Source organism: Rattus norvegicus, chromosome 5, assembly GCF_021556685.1.
Source record: "Rattus norvegicus strain SHRSP/BbbUtx chromosome 5, alternate assembly SHRSP_T2T, whole genome shotgun sequence".
NCBI classification, from domain to species: domain Eukaryota; kingdom Metazoa; phylum Chordata; class Mammalia; order Rodentia; family Muridae; genus Rattus; species Rattus norvegicus.
The window spans coordinates 169,334,648-169,355,525 of record NC_141538.1 but is presented as its reverse complement, the minus strand read 5'-3'; the positions used below and the strand labels follow the sequence as shown (position 1 = coordinate 169,355,525).

Here is a 20,878-nt window from a genome sequence, read left to right as displayed (position 1 = left end):
ATAAAATAAAAAATAAAAAACGTCAATTGGTTGGCTCTTTCTGGAAAGCACTGTTGCAACTCAATCAAATCCCCACAAACCATTACTGAACACCTGCTGAGCGCGGGATGCCGGGGTCCTGCTGGGTGCTAAACAGGAACCAAACGGACAAAAATCCGGGCCGTTCTCTGGGGGTAAGTGGATGTGAAAGCTATCAGAACCGAAATGGAGTCGCTTGTGTCAAGTTCTAACAAATAAAGCTGGGAAATCTGGAGAAGAGAATCACACAGAAGGATCACGTGGACTCCTCCAGGGCCGAGGCTTACACAGACGCCAACACTGCCTCACAGCAAAGCACTGCACAGACATCTGCACTTCAGAGATCCTCCGTGTTATTAACCTTTGTGGATAAGGATTACGACATCAAAACATTACATGCAGAGCCTTTTTAACTTTTGAGAAACTCCCCTTGCCTCGACCTCCCTCACAACTCACAGTTCACGAACACTCACCCGCCCCCACACCGGTGCTATTCCTGACCAGGCTTAGAGCATCTCCCTCCATCTGGTCTCTGGGCTGGCTGAGGTGACAAGAAGGACAAGTCGGTCCTCAGGGAGGAGGACAGCACAGCAGCGGAAAGAAAGCAGATGGTTAAACACACCTATGGTGGCCATAAGTTGATAAGCCAAAAAAAGAGACAGAGACTATGGAAGAAAAAGAAAGCAGAAAGCCAAGGAACTTCAGAACGCATTTACTGTACTGCTTCATATCTGAGACGGGACTGGCTGAAAACCAGCAGAAATTCCTTTAAGTAGGAAGACAGTGTTCGCAGGTAAACTACGCATGCAGTGCCCCCAGAGGCCAGCAGGGGGCGGCGGATCCCCCACAGCTGGGTGTTTATGAGCTGTCCTGTGGGTGCTGGGGCTTGAATCCCAGTCCTCTGCAAAAGCAGACAGTGCTCTTAACCACCGAGTCATCTCCCCGAGCCAGGAAAAAGATTTTTAAGAATTGAACAGGGCCAGAGAGATTGCTAAGCAGGCAAAGGCATTTTCCACGGGCCTAATTCATGGCTCAAATGCCTGGAATTCTCATGGTTGGAAGAGAGAATTGACTCCTGCAAGTCCTATAACCTCCACGCACTGGCAGTCATAAACAGTGAGTGTTACACACATGAATGCACACACACTCACACACAGATGTCTGCACACACACACACACGCATTCACACACATGAGTTCACACACCTGCATATGCACACGAGTACACACACAAGCATGTGCATACATACACACATGCATACACATGCGCACATGCATACACACAGGTGCACACATGAGTACATGCGTGAACATGCACACACATACATGCACACAAACACATGAATGCATACCCAAGCATGCACATACACATGCACACTCATGCGCATGTACACACGTCTCACACCCCCTGCTCATATGGTATGTAAGTATTCCATAGGCTGCAGCTTGGCAATTGAGATCATACAGTCTGCAACAAGACTAAAAACCATGGTGTGTGCGCACAGGTAATGAAAATCACTTCACAGGGCTGCCAGGCTGGAAGAAGAGAAAATGAAGAACATCTGAAAGAAAGAAAAATCTACAAAAAAACAATATAATCTGACCAACAGCAGACTACACACCATCAATAAAATAAAACTAGAGTCTTGGGGCTGGAGAAACGACTCGGGAGGGTTAAGAATGTGGGCATCCTGCACACACCATCCACAGCTACACTGAGCAAGAGAAGGTTTTGCATTTCTCAGGTCCTGGACTGGGGTATGGCTGTGCGCACGTCAATGACATCCATTCACTCAGGATTTGCTGCCTGTACTGGGTGATGGGCTGGATGGCATTGCACCCCCAGGAGATGAGCGCTGACTCCCACGCTGGTGACTTCTAGCATGGAATATCATCTGTTGTTTCTTTGATTAACTTAGACAGACAGAGACCTGCCAATAAGAAGCATCGCAACAAATGGACAGACACACCAAGAGACCCTGAGAGAGACGGAGAGAGAGACAGAGACAGAGACAGACAGAGAGACAGACACACACACAGAGACAGAGAGACAGAGACAGCAAGGCAAAGAAACAGACACAGAGAGAGATAGAGAGACAAGGACAGAGAGACAGAGACAGACACACAGAGACAGAGAGGCTGAGAGAAAGAGACAGAGACAGAGACAGAGTAAGATAGTACAAGGTTGTGGTTTCCAGAATGGGAGTGGAACCACCTTACTGTAATGGCGTGAAACTGTGCACACACACAGAGAGAAAGTTGCTGAGAGCAGAACATCAGTGAGCTCTCTGGATCCCAATGTGAAATTGACAGTGATGTCTCCTCCCCTGCAGGAAGGTTCATGGGCCAACGGTTTTCTCCCTGAGAGTCCCCACAGTCTTTCCCTTCTTACTCAGTAAAGAGTGCTTTCCAGATATGTAGGAATCACACCCAGGCTCCCTGAGAGGGTCACCTTCCCGACTGTGTACAAACACTACCAAATTGTACCAGTCTTGTTCCAGATTTGGATTTCTGGGTCTTTCTGGCTTGTCTTGTGCAGGGAGCAGTCTCCAAGAAAAGTGAGAAATCTCACTGCTGGGGCAAAAGTGACTCTCTCTCTCTTTCTCTCTCTCTCTCTCTCTCCCTCTGTCTCTCTCTGTGTCTCTCTGTGTCTGTCTCTCTCTGTGTCTCTGTCTCTGTCTCTCTGTGTGTGTGTCTGTCTCTCTGTGTGTCTCTGTCTCTGTGTCTCTCTCTGTCTGTCTCTGTCTGTGTCTGTCTCTCTCTGTCTCTGTCTCTGTCTCTGTCTCTGTGTGTGTGTCTGTCTGTCTCTCTGTGTGTCTCTGTCTCTCTGTGTGTCTCTCCCTGTCTGTCTCTGTCTCTGTGTGTGTGTCTGTCTGTCTCTCTGTGTGTCTCTGTCTCTCTGTGTGTCTCTCCCTGTCTGTCTCTGTCTGTCTCTCTGTGTCTGTCTCTCTCTGTGTCTCTGTCTGTCTCTGTGTGTGTGTGTGTCTGTTCTCTGTGTGTCTCTCTCTGTCTCTCTCTGTGTCTCTCTGTCTTTCTCTGTGTCTCTCTGTGTCTGTCTCTCTCTCTGTCTCTGTATGTGTGTCTGTCTCTCTCTGTCTCTGTGTGTGTGTCTGTCTGTCTCTCTGTGTGTCTCTGTCTCTGTCTGTGTCTCTCTGTGTCTGTCTCTCCCTGTGTCTCTGTCTCTGTCTCTGTCTCTCTCTCCCTCTCTCCCTGTTCTGGCTTTGTTCTGCTATGGTGCTGTTGCTGTAATAAAACACTCCAACCAAAATCATCTCAGGGAGGGATGGATTTATTCGAGCTTACGACTCCAGCTCACAGTCCATCATGGAGGGAAGGCAGGGAGGGAGCCATGGGGGAGCATGGCCTTTGGGGCTCACTCACAGGCTCATACTCAGCTGGGTTTTTGACCCATCTCTGCCCAGAGGACTTTACTGCCCACAAGAAAGACAATCCCTCAGGGATATGCCCACAGACCAGCCTAGTAGACAACTTACTCAGTCTTAGGCCATGTCAGGTTGACAGTTGATGTTTCTAGGATGTCATCTAATGGAATCAACAACAAAGAATCCAGGAATAGACACGCCGTCCTTCCCAGCAACTGCCTATATCTAGAAGGAAAGCCCAGGACTGGACCCAGGTCTACAGCTGTACCAGGGCTTCAGCTGCCCCCCTGCCCTGGATGCTAACTGAATTCTCCCCCTTCCCTGTGCTTCTTTGGACACAACTTTGGTGGCAGAGATCCCTCCAGTAGAATTCCATCTGGAGAGTCTAGCTGGTGTGCAGGAGGGAAAACCCAAACTCCAACCCATGCCCTTTGCTGGAGAACCAGCATTCAGGAAGTTTCCCCAAAACAACTGAGGCAGGGTGGGGGGAGTCCTACATAAAGAAAGGAGGGTCCACCCAAAGTGGCCCTTCCGGAGGTTCTTCCCAAGACCCTGGAGTACTGGCTGGCCCCAGAATCTGTAGGTTGCAGAAGGGAACAGCAGCAGCAGGCCGATCACAGTCCTCCTAATACACAGCTCATCACCTCCTTGCTCTGTAGACCAGCTCCCGACCAGCAGAGAACTCCCCTCCCGCCTTGCAAGCCAGAAGAGAAGGTGCTCATGAAACAAGAAAGATGGAAACCTGGTGGCACCAGAGTCTAGACCCTCCCCCTCCCCCTCCCCTTCCCCCTCAAAGTCCGGAAGGTGACCTTGGGACTGAGCCAAAGCTTGGATGGACCCAACCCCCACTCCGTCACTGTCAGGTTTGTTTAATTAGGCCAAGTTGTTCAATGAGGTAGGTGAAAAGTCTTACCCTCGGGCCACCCTAGCGTGCAAACTGCTAAACAATTCAACAAGTCGCTTGTGTGGACAGACAATTGCATCTGACACCGCTGAGCGTTCTGGCTGAGCCTCTGCTGGCTCCAGAGGGAAAGACGCTGCCTACTTTGTGGGCTGTCCACGGGTGACACATGCTGCAAAAGTCTGGAAGACAACATGCTAACCAGGGCTAGGAGGAGTCTGGGAAGGACCTGAGGACCCATGAATCTGTAGCTGGAATTACACTGGTCACAGCTAAGGAGCCTCAAACAGCAAATACTCTTGACCTCGCAACTCCACCTGCAGGGATTTATGAGAAGGAACTAGTCATAAACTCAGGAGAAGATCGCAAACATGGCTCATTAAAATGTTCACAACAAGAATGGGAAGTGGCCCTGCTTAGCCAGCCTTGAGAGAGGAGGCACGTAGGCACTCGGGCCAGCCGGTCGCCAGCGCCAGCCTTCTCTCTCCCTACTGGTGAGAAAGCCTGAGGCCTCCCGTGAACTGAGGCCTTGTTTATAATGGATCCCAAAGGGGAAGCGCACTCATGGATACGAATATGTGCTTTGGTGTTGTGACTCTGTGGTGGTTTGAGTAAGAAAAGAGCCACAAGCTCATAGATCTGAATGCTCAGTCACCAGGCGGGGGCGCTATTTGAAAGGATTAGGAGGTGTGGCCTTGTTGGAGGAGGTGTGGCCTCGTTGGAGGAGGTGTTTCACTGCAGTGGGCTGTGAGGTTTCGAAAGTCAATGCCAGGTCTATTCTCTCTCTCTCTCTCTCTCTCTCTCTCTCTCTCTCTCTCTCTCTCTCTCTCTCTCTCTCTCTCTCTCTCTCTCTCTCTCGATGTAGAACACTCCAGCACCATGTCTTCCCACATACTACCATACTCTGCTCTATAATGGCGATGGACCAAACCTCTGAAACTGGGAGCCAGCCCCGACTCAAACGCTTCCCTTTATAAGAACAGCCATGATCGTGGACTCTGTTCAAGGCAATGGAACACCAACTAAGACAGCCAAGCTACCTTGCAGCCTCGAGGCAACAGATTGAAAGGGGGAAGGAAAGAAATATTGAGGTGTTAAGAGAAGTTGGACAACCCCTTGACCTTTGTTAGACTAACTGGACTCGGTGTGTGCTGCAGCCCCTCCCTGGCCACCAGCAGACCTCTTGCTGGAGACAGGGGTTCTGATGTTAGTGAGGACCTGTGGAGCGGGGAGCAGCTGGCATGGATCTGCAGACAGGACTATATGTCTGTACCACCCTGTGTTCATTGCCAAGGTCCAAGGAGACCCCAAGGAAGGCTCTGCAGCTCCCCATTACTGAGGCAAGTCCTGAATTACAAACTCCTTGGAGCATCCAGGGAAGGGAGCTTGGTGGTATCCCATACAATATCAAGGCCAAGCCTTTCAGGGCCACAGGCCCACCCAAGCCCACCCAGACCACAGAGGGGACTTGGGGCTGAGCCCAGGAGCCTCTGACTCTACCCCATGAGCCTGTTCTCCTGGAAACTAAAGATCTTGAGCACATGGAGCCCACATAGACCTCCCTTTGAGAGCCAGCTCTCTGCACCCAGGCAAAATCTTCTAGACCTGCTCGAATCTTCCAGAGGAAGCTTTGCGGCCTGGAGACAGACCTCCAGAGAGGCAAGGCAGAGGCCTACGGCAAAGTGGAGGGGTCTTGCCTGCAACCCTCTCTCTAGACCCAGATATACAATAGACACCCCATGTATGCTTAGAGGCCTTGTTACTGAGCAGGAAATGGCTGTTGGCAGCTAACGGGACCAAGGACAACTGAGAGAGAATGGGGCAGAAGAGTGAGGTCTGGAAGGCCTCTAGTCACATTACAAAATTTGCATACAGGGAAAAAAAATACTGCCAAAGAGAAAGGCTCGAACCCCCTCTCCTCTTCCCACTTCTCACCCTTGGCTGAGACGTGGGGGTACACAGAGCATGCTCAGAAAATCCTAGGCTGAGCAGATGAGACCCAGAGCCCAAGCATAGCGTAAAGAAAGGCCCATCCCTGGTCCAACACACCTGCACTCACTAAACTTTCCCACAGTCTTCCCTAAAGTCTTTCCTCAAAGCATAACCCTTCTCAATAAACTTTCTGCTTTGCCTGCAATTGACTATGTGTCTCTGTCAACACTGTGTTCTGTGGAACAAGACCTAGGACCCTCATGTAGTTGTCCCCAGACTCTAAATAGCACCCCCATAAGGGCTCAAGTCATGGGTGTTGTGCATTTCTGATCTCTCCACAAAAAGGAAACACATCACTTATGCATAAAAAAAATGTTTGGAGCAGGGCATGTTGATGCCTCCCCCGACCTTTAATCCCACGACGAGGTGCATCTCTACAAATTCCAGGCTAGTCTGGTCTGTTTGGCGAGACTGTGTCTAAAAAAAACCGACAAAAACAACAACAAAAAATGAACAAACGAACAAAAAAACTAAAAGTGTTGCTCTTAAGAGCAGGTACACACACCCGGGGAAACGTTTATCCTGTAATGTCATGCTAAAACAAAGTCGAGATCTTAACCAAGGACATGATATCATTTTTTTTTTACGTTGCTTCATTTTCTAGATACAGAGAGGAACACACAGATAAACAGGAAGTCCTGGCCACCGGAGTTTTACGATGCCTTGTTTCTCAGATACAGGAAAGAACACAGAAGATAAACAGAAAATCCCAGCCACCCTTTGAAATGGGATCAAGGGAAGCCGATTTTAATCTTTATGGTCCTTTATATACATTACCTCTGCAGTTTACAGCTTTCTTGTACTGAGCACGGAATACTTCTAAGATTAGAGGGCACAAACACACACACATACACATACATACATACACACATACACATACATACATACATACACACATACACATACATACACACACACATACACACACACACACACACACACACACACACACACACACACACACATACACCAAAGCAGTTCTTAGGAATGTCAGGTAAAGGGAGAGTGTGGTTAAAGCTGCCTCAGTTTCCCCAGTGTGTCACAGTGGTCCTTAGCACTGACCTCTTCCGCCCCATGTTTTGGTGGTCCAGTACACTGACTTAGCTGGGGGAGGGGAGCTCCTGTTTCTTAGCTGTCCTGCTTCAGCTCCTCCAGATGTACATGGGGAACGTGGTGTTGGCAGAAGCAGGTTTAGTGGAAGTGATGAAATCGTTCTCTCTAAGGGTGTGTGCACTGCAGGCAGTAGCTTCGTGGTCTAGTAGGATCCACAAAGAGCCATTTCTCCATGTGGACCTGCTGTAGGGATAGTGACCTACCTCCACATGCTGGTGTCAGGTGAGGAAGCCACGCCCACCATGTAATGGGGCATCTGCCCCTCCCAGAAACTCAGTGGCGGGGGGTGGGGTGTTACAATAGAATAGTGCATTTGCAGCCAGTCACACTGCACTAGGACAGGTGTGGCCTGACACCTCTGAGAGCACTCAGCCTTCAGGTGTGGATGGAGGGCAGGACCAGAGAGGCCTGAGCCCCACTTGTTACCTCTAGGATCCCACAGTAAGAGGTCATACTCAGTCAGAGTCGAGAGCAGAAAGACTTAAATGGTGGAAGATTGAAGGAAGCACATTCCCCCAAGGACATCTCAACAGCGAGGACCAGTCTGTGGCCAAAACGCCTCCTGCTTTGAACCCTAGGAGCCAGGCTCAGCCTTGGGAATCTTCCAGAAAGCTGAGCAGGATCTGTGAAGACCTTGTGGCTCTCAGGTTGGAATCACACCACTGTGAACAGACACCATGACCAAGGCAACTCTGATAAGGACAACATCTGACTAGGGCTGGCTTACAGGTTCGGAGTTTCAGTCCATTATCATCAGGGCGGGAACATGGCAGCATCCAGGCAGCTATGGTGCAGGAGGAGCTGAGAGTTCTACATCTTCATCTGAAGGCCGTTAGAAGACTGGCTTCCAGGCAGCTAGGATGAGGGTCTTAAAGCCCACACCCACAGTGACACACCTTCTCCAACAAGGCCACACCCACTCCAAGGCCACACCTCCTCCAACAAGGCCACACCTCCTAATCCTGCCCCTCCCTGGGCCAAGCATATACAAACCACCACATACCCCAAAGAAGGTGACCCTGAAACCTCCTAGGGAGGCTGGGTCTGACTGTTGAAGCCTAATGCCCCCAAACTGGAAGCCTCCTGCGGTAGCTCTAGGGCTTTTCTTCAGGATTTCCAGCCCTGTTCCAAAAGCAGGCGAGACACTGGAGCAGGAGTCCTGTGTCCCTCTCAGAGGTCCCCTGACAGTGGGTGGGTGCTGAGCAGAAGGCCATTTGGAAAGAAAAGCATGAAGAGCAGAAATGAAATTACCCCTAGGGAAGCTGTGCTAGCAGAGAGGGAGTACTGACTGATGTGTTTATAAAAAGATAAAGGGGGGATATGTTCTATGGAGGTGTGGTGAGGTGTGGGGAAGGGGGTGCCTCCACAGGCCCATGTTGAGGCATCCCTTCGCCTGAGGGACCAGCCACAAAATGTATAGTATAGAATAGTTTATTCAGGACATGGAGGGGGGTTACCAGGGTAGTAGGGGCAGAGAAAGGGAGGGAGAGAAAGAGAGAGAGAGAGAGAGAGAGAGAGAGAGAGAGAGAGGATGAAGGAGGAAGAGGAGGAGGAAGAGGAGGAGGAAGAAGAGGAGGAGGAAGAGGAGGAAGAGAAAAGTAGAGAACGATGTGAGCACACAGGGAGAGAGAGGGGAAGGGTGTCTTAGTCAGAGTTTCTATTCCTACACAAACATCATAACCAAGAAGCAAGTTGGGGAGGAAAGGGTTTATTCAGCTTACACTTCCACATTGCTGTTCATCACCAAAGGAAGTCAGGACTGGAACTCAAGCAAGCCAGGAAGAAGGAGCTGATGGAGAGGCCATGGAGGGATGTTACTTACTGGCTTGCTTCCCCTGGCCTGCTCAGCTTGCTTTCTTATAGAACCCAAGACCACCAGCCCAGGGATGGCACCACCCACAAAGGGCTAGGTCCTCGCCCCTTGATCTCTGAGTTCAAGGTCACCTGAGACAAAGCAAGTCCCAGACCCAGGCATGGTGGTACACACCTTTAATCTGGAACACACCTTCTGCTGGACATAAGGACATTGGAAGAAGGAAGAGTCTTTTTTGCCTGCCTGCCTGCCTGCCTCCCTCATGGACTGAGTCACCACTAGATCCTTGGACTTCCATTCACAGCTGCTGCAGATCATTTTTGGAGAGTTGAACTACAGACTGTAAGTCATCAACCAATTCTCTTACTAAATAGAGACTACCCATAAGTTCTGTGACTCTAGAAAACCATGACTAAGACAAATTGGTACCAGAAGTGGGGTTATTCCTGTGACAACTTGGCCATGAGGACTGTGGAAGGACTTTGGAACTTTGAGCTAGAAGAACTATTGGGATGATAAGAGTCTGTAGTAGCTTGGAAGATAATGTTGAGAACAGTGCAGAAGATGGAGGCCTGGCTTGTGAAATTTCAGAGGGAAGATTAAAGACTCTTATCAGGGCCATGATGTTTTGATTGTAAAGATTTTGTGATTTTGGTTAGCTGGGGCTGAAGAATGAGCTGTGATTAACAAGATACCAGAACTACTAAAGTGAACCTTTAAGTTACTGGGACTATTGGTGCTGGTCAGCTGGAGCTAGGAAATTAGTTGATTGAGAAATTAATTAATTGAGAAAATGCCTTACAGCTGGGTCTCATGGAGGCATTTCCTCAAGGGAATCTCCTTTCTCTGTGATAACTCCAGCTTGTGTCAAGTTGACACACAAAACCAGACAGTACAACTGACCCCTTGTCAACTTGACACACAAACACATCACTATTAAACCTCAACCCTTACTTTCTTATTCATCCCCAAGATCTAAATAACTTTAAGAGTCCCACAGTCTTTACATATTAAAAGTTCAATCCATTTAAAGTGTTCAATATCTTTTAAAATTAAAAAGTCTTTTTAAAATTCAAAGTCTCTTAACTGTGGACTTCACTAAAAGACTTCTTAGTTCAAGAGGGAAAAATATCAGGGTGCAGTCACAATCAAAAGCAAAATCAAACTAACTCTCCAATGTCTGGGACGCACCCATGATCTTCTAGGCTCTTCCAAGGGCTTAGGTCATTCCTCCACCTCTGCCCTTTGTAGCCCACACCTTGTCTTCTAGGCTCCAGATGCCTGTTCTCCACTGCTGCTACTGCTCTTGGTGGTCATCTCATGGTACTGGCATCTCCAAAATGCTGCTGTCTTCCATTGCAACTGGGCTTCACCAATAGCCTCTCACAGGCTCTCTTCATGGTACCAGGCCTCAACTCCTTTGCATGACCCCTTCAGTCCTGAGCCATCAGTTGCAACTAAGAGTGCACCTTCACCATTGGCCTTCCATGGCCTCTCACAGTGCCTTGTCTCAGTTGCTCTTCATGACCCCTTCATGTCTTCAAAACCACTACCACCTAGGTGACTCTTACACATTACCAAGTCCAGTCATAGCACAAAGAACAACCTTGGCTATCTCTGGAACACAGCCTCTTTGTGGTCTCAGAAACACTTCCCAGAAGATTTCACCTCAGTGATGCTGGTCTCTTCTTAATCACCACTAATTTCCTAGCTCCAGCTGACCAGCACCAATAGTCCCAGTAACTTAAAGGTTCACTTTAGTAGTTCTGGTATCTTGTTAATCACAGCTCATTCTTCAGCCCCAGCTAACCAAAAATCACAAAATCTTTACAATCAAAACATCATGGCCCTGATAAGAGTCTTTAATCTTCCCTCTGAAATTTCACAAGCCAGGCCTCCATCTTCTGCACTGTTCTCAACATTATCTTCCAAGCTACTACAGACTCTTATCATCCCAATAGTTCTTCTAGCTCAAAGTTCCAAAGTCCTTCCACAGTCCTCATGGCCAAGTTGTCACAGGAATAACCCCACTTCTGGTACCAATTTGTCTTAGTCATGGTTTTCTAGAGTCACAGAACTTATGGGTAGTCTCTATTTAGTAAGAGAATTGGTTGATGACTTACAGTCTGTAGTTCAACTCTCCAAAAATGATCTGCAGCAGCTGTGAATGGAAGTCCAAGGATCTAGTGGTGACTCAGTCCATGAGGGAGGCAGGCAGGCAGGCAGGCAAAAAAGACTCTTCCTTCTTCCAATGTCCTTATGTCCAGCAGAAGGTGTGTTCCAGATTAAAGGTGTGTACCACCATGCCTGGGTCTGGGACTTGCTTTGTCTCAGGTGACCTTGAACTCAGAGATCTCCTTGCCTTAAGCTCCTGGGAATCATAGCCACTATTGCCTCAAGATCTCCATACCAAGATCCAGGTCAGAAACTTGGATCTCCCAACCTCAAGATCAGGATCAAAGGTGAGCTTTCCAATTCTGGATGTAATTCATTCCAGATATAGTCAAGTTGACAACCAGGAATAGCCACTACATAGGGCATGGGGAGAGAGTAGGGACAGGAAAGCAAGAACAAGAGAGGAGCAAGAGAGCAAGAGAGCAAAAGAGCAAAAGAGCAAAAGAGGGAGGAGGGCTATTGCCAGGTAACTGTGGGGTGGAGCTTAGACAGAATGCTAACACTGATCATGGAGGCAGTCAGGTAAGGGAATGTTAGAAAGGGCTGTACAGCAGATCGGAGACCAACATGGCCGGGGGGTCTTAAAGGGAAAGAGGTTTCCCTTTAAGACCTGGAGGTGGAGCCATAAAAAACACCTTAGATGAGTGGTTGTCTTTTTGGGAATATGGCCGATTGGTTTTCTCCCCAGCAAGGAACAGCCTCGAATCCCCAAACTGACAGGATGTAGCAAGCTGTTGATAATCAAGGGGAAAGGAGAAACAAGAAGCTGTGTCGGGGATGGAGTGAGTAGTAGTATGGCGGGTGGATGGAGGGAGAGGCGGATGAATCTGAAAATGCACGGGGTGTACGCGTATTAAATTTCCGAAGGATGAATACGATATTTTTAAAGGGAACACTTCAAAGAAAAAGGAGATGCTGTCCCAAGCAGAGAGATGGGGTGGGGAGGGTTAGAGGAAAGAGAAACGTTCAAAACAAAGAAAAACATTATGTGTCTTCTGGGGGGTGGGGAGTTCTTTATCTCGTGTCTGGAGTAGCCTACCCTGACAAGGAGCATAGAGGAGCAGGGGTTGGGTAGGGACACAGATTAAGGCTATGGAGCTCTTAACTGTGAACTCTGACACAGAGAGAGGTCTGAAGGGGCTGAGGCCTCAGGCTATAAGACAGAGCTGCTTAGAGCTCGCACTGTCTTAAGGGTGAAGCCCATGCTGTGACAGATGAGAAGGTGGGGTGGATTCAGAGCTCTCTCTGTACAGGGCAGAAGCAGCACGCTGACTCCATTGACACTTACAACCAAAACCAATGTATGCTAAGAAGCCAGGTCTGGTGGCAAGGGCCTGTCGTCTCAGCTACTCAGAAGGCTGAGGCGGGAGGATGGTGAATTCAAGGCCAGCCTGGTGAGACCCCATCCTGAAATAAAAGGTTTACCAAAGAGGGGCTGACGAACACAGCTCAGTAGAAGAATGCCGTTCTGTCATTCATGGGCTCTGGGCTCAGTTCCAGTCCACCTCAGGTTTCTGCTGCTGTGATCCAACACCAAGACCAAAGGCAACTCAGGGAGGGAAGGGTTCATTTAGTTTAGAGCTTACAGGCCGTCATCAGTGGAACCCAAGGCAGGAGCTGATGCAGAGGCCATGAGGACCGCTGCTTACTGGCTCAACCCCAACAGTGTGCTTTCTTACACAGACAAGGACCACCTGCCCAGGGGTGGCACTGCCCACCATGGGCTGGGCCCTCGAACATCAATCATTAGCCAAGAGAATGCCTCATGGCTGTGCCTACAGGTCAGTCTAGTGAGGGCTTTTACTCATTTGCAATTCCCTCTTCTCTGATGACTCTAGTTTATCTCATATTGACAAAAAAAAATCTGAAAAATACAACCACCAAACCAAGAATGAATGGATGAATTTTAATCAACTTGGCTTTCTTACAATTTTTTTTAAAAATATTGTTTCAGACCTTGGTCACTCCTGAGCCCAGTCAGCCTGAGACAGTAAGATTATAGCCATCCCAGGCTCTCCAGAATGAGCTTACTGCTCCGTCAGGCCGAGGACACCAGGGACCCCAGCAGCTGGCAGGCACAGGAGAGATCGCTAGAGACATAATTGGAACTGAGGTCTAGACCTTGTGTCTCAGCCAAGTCCTGAAACATCCCTTGGCTATCTTAGTAACAAAAACTGTCCCATGCCGGTTCCACTACACCTCTGTGGTGGGCCCCAGTTTACAGCAAGTATTAACTAGACACGAGTCACCATGGCAGCCAGCAACTTAAGGTAGTTCAGCCTTCAGAGGCACTTAGAGTGACCTGCTGTGGGTACCCAGCCAAGCCCTCACACATTCATTCAGCAAACATGCCCGGGCCAGAACTGGGCATTGAGGTGACAATGGCGTTGGTGTTCAAGAGCAGACTTAGCCAGGGTTGGTGTCACAGATGAACCTCAGAGCCTCAGGAGAGACCTCACCCTAGTGTCCCCTACTGTCCCCTCCTAAGTCACTACTTGGGGTCCCATTTACTGGGATCCCTCTTATCAGAAAGATTCCCCCTCTGCCATCTGACTTGGCTGAAGAGAGTCCCTGGCTGGCATGGGGAGGCCTGGGGAGGTGGGACCTAGTGACAGCCACCCTAGTCAAGATTCTACATCTGTGACCCTAACCAAGCCCTTCAGGAGCCTGTTGGACTGCCACCAAAATGAGAAGAAAATGCAGACAACCCCTTCCGACTGCTGGGGGAGGGGCTCCTTACCAGAGCTCAAGGAGATGCTTTCCAAGAATGGGCCGGACACCCCACCCACGGTCTATTTCTGAGGCAGAGTCTCTCCTAACTCCTCTATAAAGATGAATTTCTCTCTGCAGCTGGGCAACACCAGCCTGTCCAATTGTCAGCCAGGTTGTCGCACCAGTGAAACCAGGCAGTAACTCTCAGGAGGATCTCGGAGCACGTTCCTCAAGGTGCTCCATCACAGCCTCACTATCAGCTGCTATTACATCAGGGAGGGCAGCTAGGGAAAAACAGCCATGAACCTGCCACACTCCCTGTTCATTCCTGGTGCTGACCAGAACCAGTAGGAGGCCCCTTGGAGTCAAACTCATTAAGGACCCTGCTCCTAGGAGGAGACCATCTACCCTGGCTTCTCCAGGTGTCCCTGGCCTCCCTGGGTGTCCCAGGTACTGTACTAGAGTCCCTCGGAGACAGCGCTGTGACCCCCAACCCCTCACAATGCCAGAATGAAGTGTGCCACCTGTCCATGGGAGTCTGGTGAGGCTGTGAACTGGCTGGTTTTGTGTGTCATCTTGACACAAGCTGGAGTTATCACAGAGAAAGGAGCCTCCCTTGAGGAAATGCCTCCATGAGACCCAGCTGTAAGGCATTTTCTCAACTAGTGATCAAGGGGGTAGGACCCATTGTGGGTGGTGCCGTCCCTGGACTGGTAGTCCTGGGTTCTCTAAGAAAACAAGCTGAGCAAGCCAGGGGAAACAAGCCAGTAAGTAACATCCCTCCATGACCTCTGCATCAGCTCCTGCTTCCTGACCTGCTTGAGTTCCAGCCCTGACTTCCTTTGGTGATGAACAGCAATGTGGAAGTGTGAGCTGAATAAACCCTTTCCTCCCCAAATTGCTTCTTGGTCATGGTGTTTTGTGCAGGAATAGAAACCCTGACTAAGGCAGGCTGGGATGAAAATATGAGACAGCAGAGAAGAGAGAGCAGCCGGAAGTGACCTCAGAACCCATAGGAAGCACCTACAGAAAGACCTGGTAGGACCTGACAGCTCAGGATGTCTCTGAGCCTGTGCAGGAAACCAGAGGAGAAGAGCGTAGAGCCCATGCCGGTCAGAAGGAGGGAGGGAGGGAAGACTAGGCATGCTCATTATAGTGACCCACCCTCAAATTCTTTCCCACCGAGCCAAGAAAGCCCTAGAAAGTCAAGTTGGTTCATGACATTACCCTCTACATCATGCCGGATCACATTCTCCTGGAACTGGGTCCAGACCTGTTGATGGGGTCACCGATGTCCTAACTGCAGGTATCCTTGTAAGGCTGAGCCAGCTCACTGAGCCCTCCACACCACCGCACACACATACACTGGAAAATCAGCTACCCGTACAAACTCTAGTCGTGCTCAGAACCAAGAGGAGGCAAGTCAACCAGAGAAGCGGCGTCCCATGCCACCTGCTGCCTCTTGACTTCCTCAGGGATGGGGTCATCATCTGTGAGGTTTAAATTTTCCAAAGGCAAAGAGAGCAACGATATTAATAAAAGCAAGGGGAAAGCAATCTAGTCTATGGTGGCTCAATGCTTTACACAGTATGTAAAATACATCACTTTACGGCTGCATAATAAAAGCCCCAGCATTAATCACAAGAGGGCTTGGTGCTGGGCACCGTTCCCAGCTTTTGCCAGGCCATCTGCCAGGGAACCCTTGAAATGTTCGTAGAGCGGTTTGCCACCGGGACGGAGGCCCATGGCACTTCCAGAAAGAACAGCGCAATGAGCGTTTTCCATCAGCCTGGTTGGAGCTCAGGGGACAATGAAGGAGGGAGCAGAGGAAGCCCGACCTTTTCACTTAGGGCCAGCGGCGTTCAGACAGCCATCTTTGGGCACTGATTTACCGAATTTCGTAATCGCTGGCAAAGTGTAAACTACCATGCCCGTGTTGAATTTCAGTTTGACAGAGCTGGAAAGTTGATCCCCACCCCACGTGCCACTCGGCGGGGGCGTTGCTATTACACTAATTTGCTCTCTCCAGGTGAAGGAAGGAAGACGCTGCAGGCTGTCCTGCCCTCCGCTCTGGATTCAGAGAAAGCCACTGGTTGGTTCCTTTAGAAACTAAGCACCTAAAGGACAGAGGGGATGCTATCTTTCCAGGAACGAGGGCACACATAACTGTCTCTTTCCTCCCGCTCCCAGCCTGACTGTAGGAAGGGTGTTGGTCCTCACCTGTGGGGGAAAATGGCCCAGCATTGTCCTCGAAGTGAAGCAGGGTCACTTTGCTGTCTGGTATGCACCACTAAGTGTGAGCAATTACGTTATCTTCTCTTCACAGTAGCGTGGGAACCATCAACACTGCCTGCCCTCTCACCCGAGGCCAACCCAGGAAGGGAACCCACACGACTAGTCCAGTTAAAACTCGATTCCAGCCTTGCGAACATTGTCGGTTGTCCATATTCCAGTTCCAGTCACTCTGGGGAGGAGCCTGGCTAGCTGAAGAGCGTGGCTGTGGGGCGTGGTCACGGGCACGTCTGTGGGCGTAGTTGTGGGCGTGGTTCTTGGCATTGCTGATGCTTCGAACTTCTTTACAGGGAATGTACGCCCCACCCCAACACCCCCACATATCCCAATGTGTGTGTTAAGCACTTACTGTGTGCTGTGCATTGTTCTCAGTTCTAGGCAGAATGAAAGACAGAAAGGGCATTGGCCCACCTGAGACTTAGGTACAGAATTCTATCTCTGGATGTGAATCCTTTAACTCTTAGGTGGTATATGAGTTACTTTGTTGCGACAAAACTCCTGACTGGAGCGATTTGAGAGAGGGATGTTCACCTGGGCTCCTGGTATCAGGGGATTTCAGGTCATTTGAGCAGGGAAGGCATGGCGGCCAGAGCCAATCCATCTGTGGCACAGATGCTTATTCACATCACAAAAGGCAGGAAGCAGAGAGAGAACCAGGGCAGGGCAGGGTGGAATCCACTTCTTCTACTTCCTGAAGAGTCAACCTCTCCTCTACCAGCTGGAAACCAGGTACTCAAACACATGAGCTTGGGTGGGGTGGGGGATGCATTTCACATTTGAAAAATCACAGGAAATTGCCAGTGACATTCAGTCTACCACTGGATATTCCCAAAGCACTTGTCATGTGCAGCCCTGGCTAGTTTTAGCATGCTGACTCTTGTTCATTTCCCAGAGGAGTTAATGGGAAGAAGCTAAAGCATCCAAGGTCACACAGCTTCAGGCAAAAGGGAAGGATTTTAGTGGGGTCATCAGGACTAAGGGTTGACCACGGTGTGTGTCTGCACCCGGGGGCTGGAGAACAAGAGGTTGAACTAGGGGAGCTCTGTCTAGTTGTCAGGTGGGAAGTGGGGAGTGACGACAGATGGACACAGGGTGAACATGTACGCTGACCACAGTAAGACCCAAAACTGGAACGTTGCCTAAGGTGACTGAGCCCTGCTCTGTGTTGAGAAGGTCAGACAGATGCAGGATTGAGGCTGAGGCAACAGAAATGAGGCTTCGCTATGCACATATAGGAACTAGGGTTGGGTGTGGGTAGCAGCTTACCATGAGATTCAAACCACCCATCTTGGAGGGGAGGTCATTAAAGAAACAGTAAAAGAAGAGATATTGCAACATCATGTCCCACAGGAAGTCATGCTGAGACAGGAAATAGCTCAAAATGGCTTCCGGAAGTCCCTGAAATCGAGCAGTTTCTCTAGGTCCCTCTCTCTCTCCACACATATTTAAACAGGAAAAACTACTGAGAGTCACTCTTAGACAAGCCCAGGGCCGAGAAGAGGCTCAGACCTGCCAAGCTATGAAAGAAGCAGAGACAAACGAAGCTGTCTGGAAGAAAGGAGAGAGAGTGAGTTTCCATGAAGACTCAGACCAAACTAGTTACCCAAACTCTCCAATCTGCTGAGGCACAGGCTGTGTGCAATGAACCCCTCCAAGGCTCTGTCTCTCCTGTAAGCCGTCTGTAACCCATGCTGGGGCGGACTTTGGCAACACAGCTGTCTTTGTTCATTTCTGCTCCTGTAATTAACCCCAGTAAAACTCATTGCTTTACCGAGTTGAACCTCAGGGGTGGCGTCTGTCCTTTGGTTTGACATCAGTTCCCTCCCCGGGGTTAGCAAACCGTTTTTCACATCTCTCAAGGAAGAGTGGTACGGGAGAGTTTGGGGGTAGCTACACAAATACACTTTAGAACTTGTCAAACGTGAGCCTACATAGAGTCCATGCTCTCAGATGTGAATAAACCTTTAATAAGGGTGATATTTACAAAATCTTCATCTGCCTGGCCCTCAAGGCTCTGCCTCAGCCAGCAGTCGACTTCTGTTGCATCTGCGTCTCACAGTTTAGGTTACCATTTAGTTTCATTTCCATTGCTGCGATAAAGTAACACAACAAGATGCAACTCCACGGAGAAGGGGTTATTTCAGCTCATCATCCAAGGCTGCAGTTTACCACAGCAGCAAACTCACAGCAGTTGGAGCTTAACTCAGCTGCTTGCTTCACACCCACAATCAGGCAGGAAAAAAAAATGAATGCACACACGCTTTCTAGCTTGTGCACAAGTCGGCGTTCCCACTCACACGGTTCAGGACACCCTGCTAGGGGATGGCGCTGCCAGTAGTGGACTGAGTCTTCCCATATCAGTCAACACAGGCAAGCACACAGGCCAACCCAATGTACACAGTCCCCACTGAGACTCTCCTTCCACGTGTTCATAGACTGTGTGGAGTGGACAACTGAAGCTCACCAGGACCCTGTTCAGTGCCACATTCCACAAGACGCCCATGCTCAGGCATCCACAGTGAACACTGGGGACACAGGGCACTATTTCCACCTTAGGAGATCTTGGAGAGATGGTCCCTCCATCCAGGCTGTCACGTCATAGAATACATTTCATCCCCTTCTGGAAGAGTACATAATCGAACTACACTCTTCAGGAGAGGGGCAGCACAGAATAAACATCACTGACACAGAGAACTGCTCTGCAGGATAAAGGAAAATCTCCAGGCCTTAGGGTTCCAGGACAGACCTCAAGATGAGCTTAATTAAGTTCTCAGTCATAAGAGGAGTCCCAGCAAAACCAGTGAACATTCTAAGACATTATATCAACAGAGGCCAACACTACTAAATCTAACCTAACCTAACCCAGAAACTAAAACAACCATAGCCTAACCCTAAATTCAACCTAACTCTAATCTAAGACTAACCCTAACCATAAAATTTCTACACATTTTGTAGCATCATGAGGCATTAAAACAATCCTAACTAACCTTAACCTAACCTTAACCCAAACCCTAACTCTAACCAAGACCTTAACCTAGCCTTAACACTAACCCTAACTCTAACCAAGACCTTAACCTAGCCTTAACCCTAACCCTAACTCTAACCAAGAGACAATTAACCCTGCCCAAACCCAGACTCAACCTTAACAAATAATTCTAACTCGATGGGGCTGGAGGGATGGCTCAGTGATTAGGAGCACTGTCTGCTCTTCCAGAGGTCCTGAGTTCCCAGCAACCACATGGTGGCTCGCAACCATCTGTAATGGGATCTGATGCCCTCTTCTGGTCTGTCTGAGGAAAAAGGGACGACATACTCGTATACATAAAATAAACAAATGATTCTTTTAAAAAATAACCCTAACCTTTAATCAGCAACCTCACCCCTGACCCTGACTGTGACCCTGATCCTAATTCTAGCTCTGATGTCATGAGCAGCAAGTCTCCCTGGGAGGCTGAGCCAACAACAGCGAACTCCCCAGACCTAGTTTTCATCCCATGACCGTGTGTCCCCCAGGCCGACTGCCTGCTGGACCGGTCCAGCGTCTGAGGAATGCACCAGGGCTTGTGGCTCCAGCAGAGAGAAGTTGACTCCTCTGGGGGCCTCTGGGGCCAATTGGTAGCATTAAGGCAATTACTGGCAATAATCTCTTAAAACAATGACTGACGTGTAGCCTCCCAAGCTGTGTCAACCCGTAGCAGTTGCTGTGACTCCATGGGAAGATGGACTGCATGACCCTGGCCAGCTCAGCTCTCCCCCTTTGCCGGTATCACTCAGCCAGCTCTGGAAGGGAGGCAGGAAGGTGCCTGCAATGTTCTCGCCTCTTCACATCCCACCGGGACTGTCTCAGGTCACCATGCAGCCACACTCAACTCCCAATTACCTTTTGGCCCCAAATTAGAGAGGGAGATGGGGTTGTAAATGAGAAAAGACAGCAGACAGACGGCCAGCGATGTGGCAGGCCCATCAGAGGGGGCTCCCCTTGCTAATCACGTTTGCCGATTGCTGGCTAATTGCTGGCACTCAGCAAAGAGGCTTCACGTTCCCTTCACTTAGCAATGACACAGAACATAATGGCTCCTCCAGCTCTCTGGGTTACTGGCTGCACCAGGAGGCTGAGAGGGACAAGGGGTGCCCCCACTATCCCTTAGCTCAGTCCGTCTCCTGCATCTCCTAACAGTAGGGTTGGAGTTGGGGCTCTGGAGAAGAGCTATTGTGTGTCTGGTCTCTCCATACGTGTTCAGTTACATGTGTGTGCTACGCACAGTTTGAGATACACATGAAGAAGCTGATCGTTCCAGCTCCTTCCAACGTCCCTTTCCTAACAATGTTCATTAGCTTTGTCTAGCCCCTCCTTTGCACTTTTCTGGTCTTGCAATCCCAAAGGGTATGCTCTTAGATTTCATCGGCTTCCAACATCACCCCCACATGCTCTCTGACTAGCCTTTCCCGCCTAAGGACTTACCCATGTTTGTTCCGAGCA

At 49.5% G+C, this 20,878-nt stretch overlaps 1 long non-coding RNA gene across 3 annotated transcripts in view; it reads right to left on the bottom strand.

Moving 5' to 3' along the window:
• Positions 1-16,578, bottom strand: part of LOC148006183 (uncharacterized) — a 30,285-nt gene extending 13,707 nt beyond the window's left edge. For 2 of the 3 annotated variants that reach the window (XR_015620545.1, XR_015620547.1), the window contains exons 1-2: positions 16,327-16,578; positions 15,334-15,596 (exon numbers count right to left, since the gene is read on the bottom strand). This is a non-coding gene — a long non-coding RNA (uncharacterized LOC148006183). The remainder of the gene's footprint in view (positions 1-15,333; positions 15,597-16,326) is intronic. The other variant, XR_015620546.1, reaches the window with a different exon arrangement.
• Between the last annotated feature and the right edge of the window lie 4,300 nt (positions 16,579-20,878).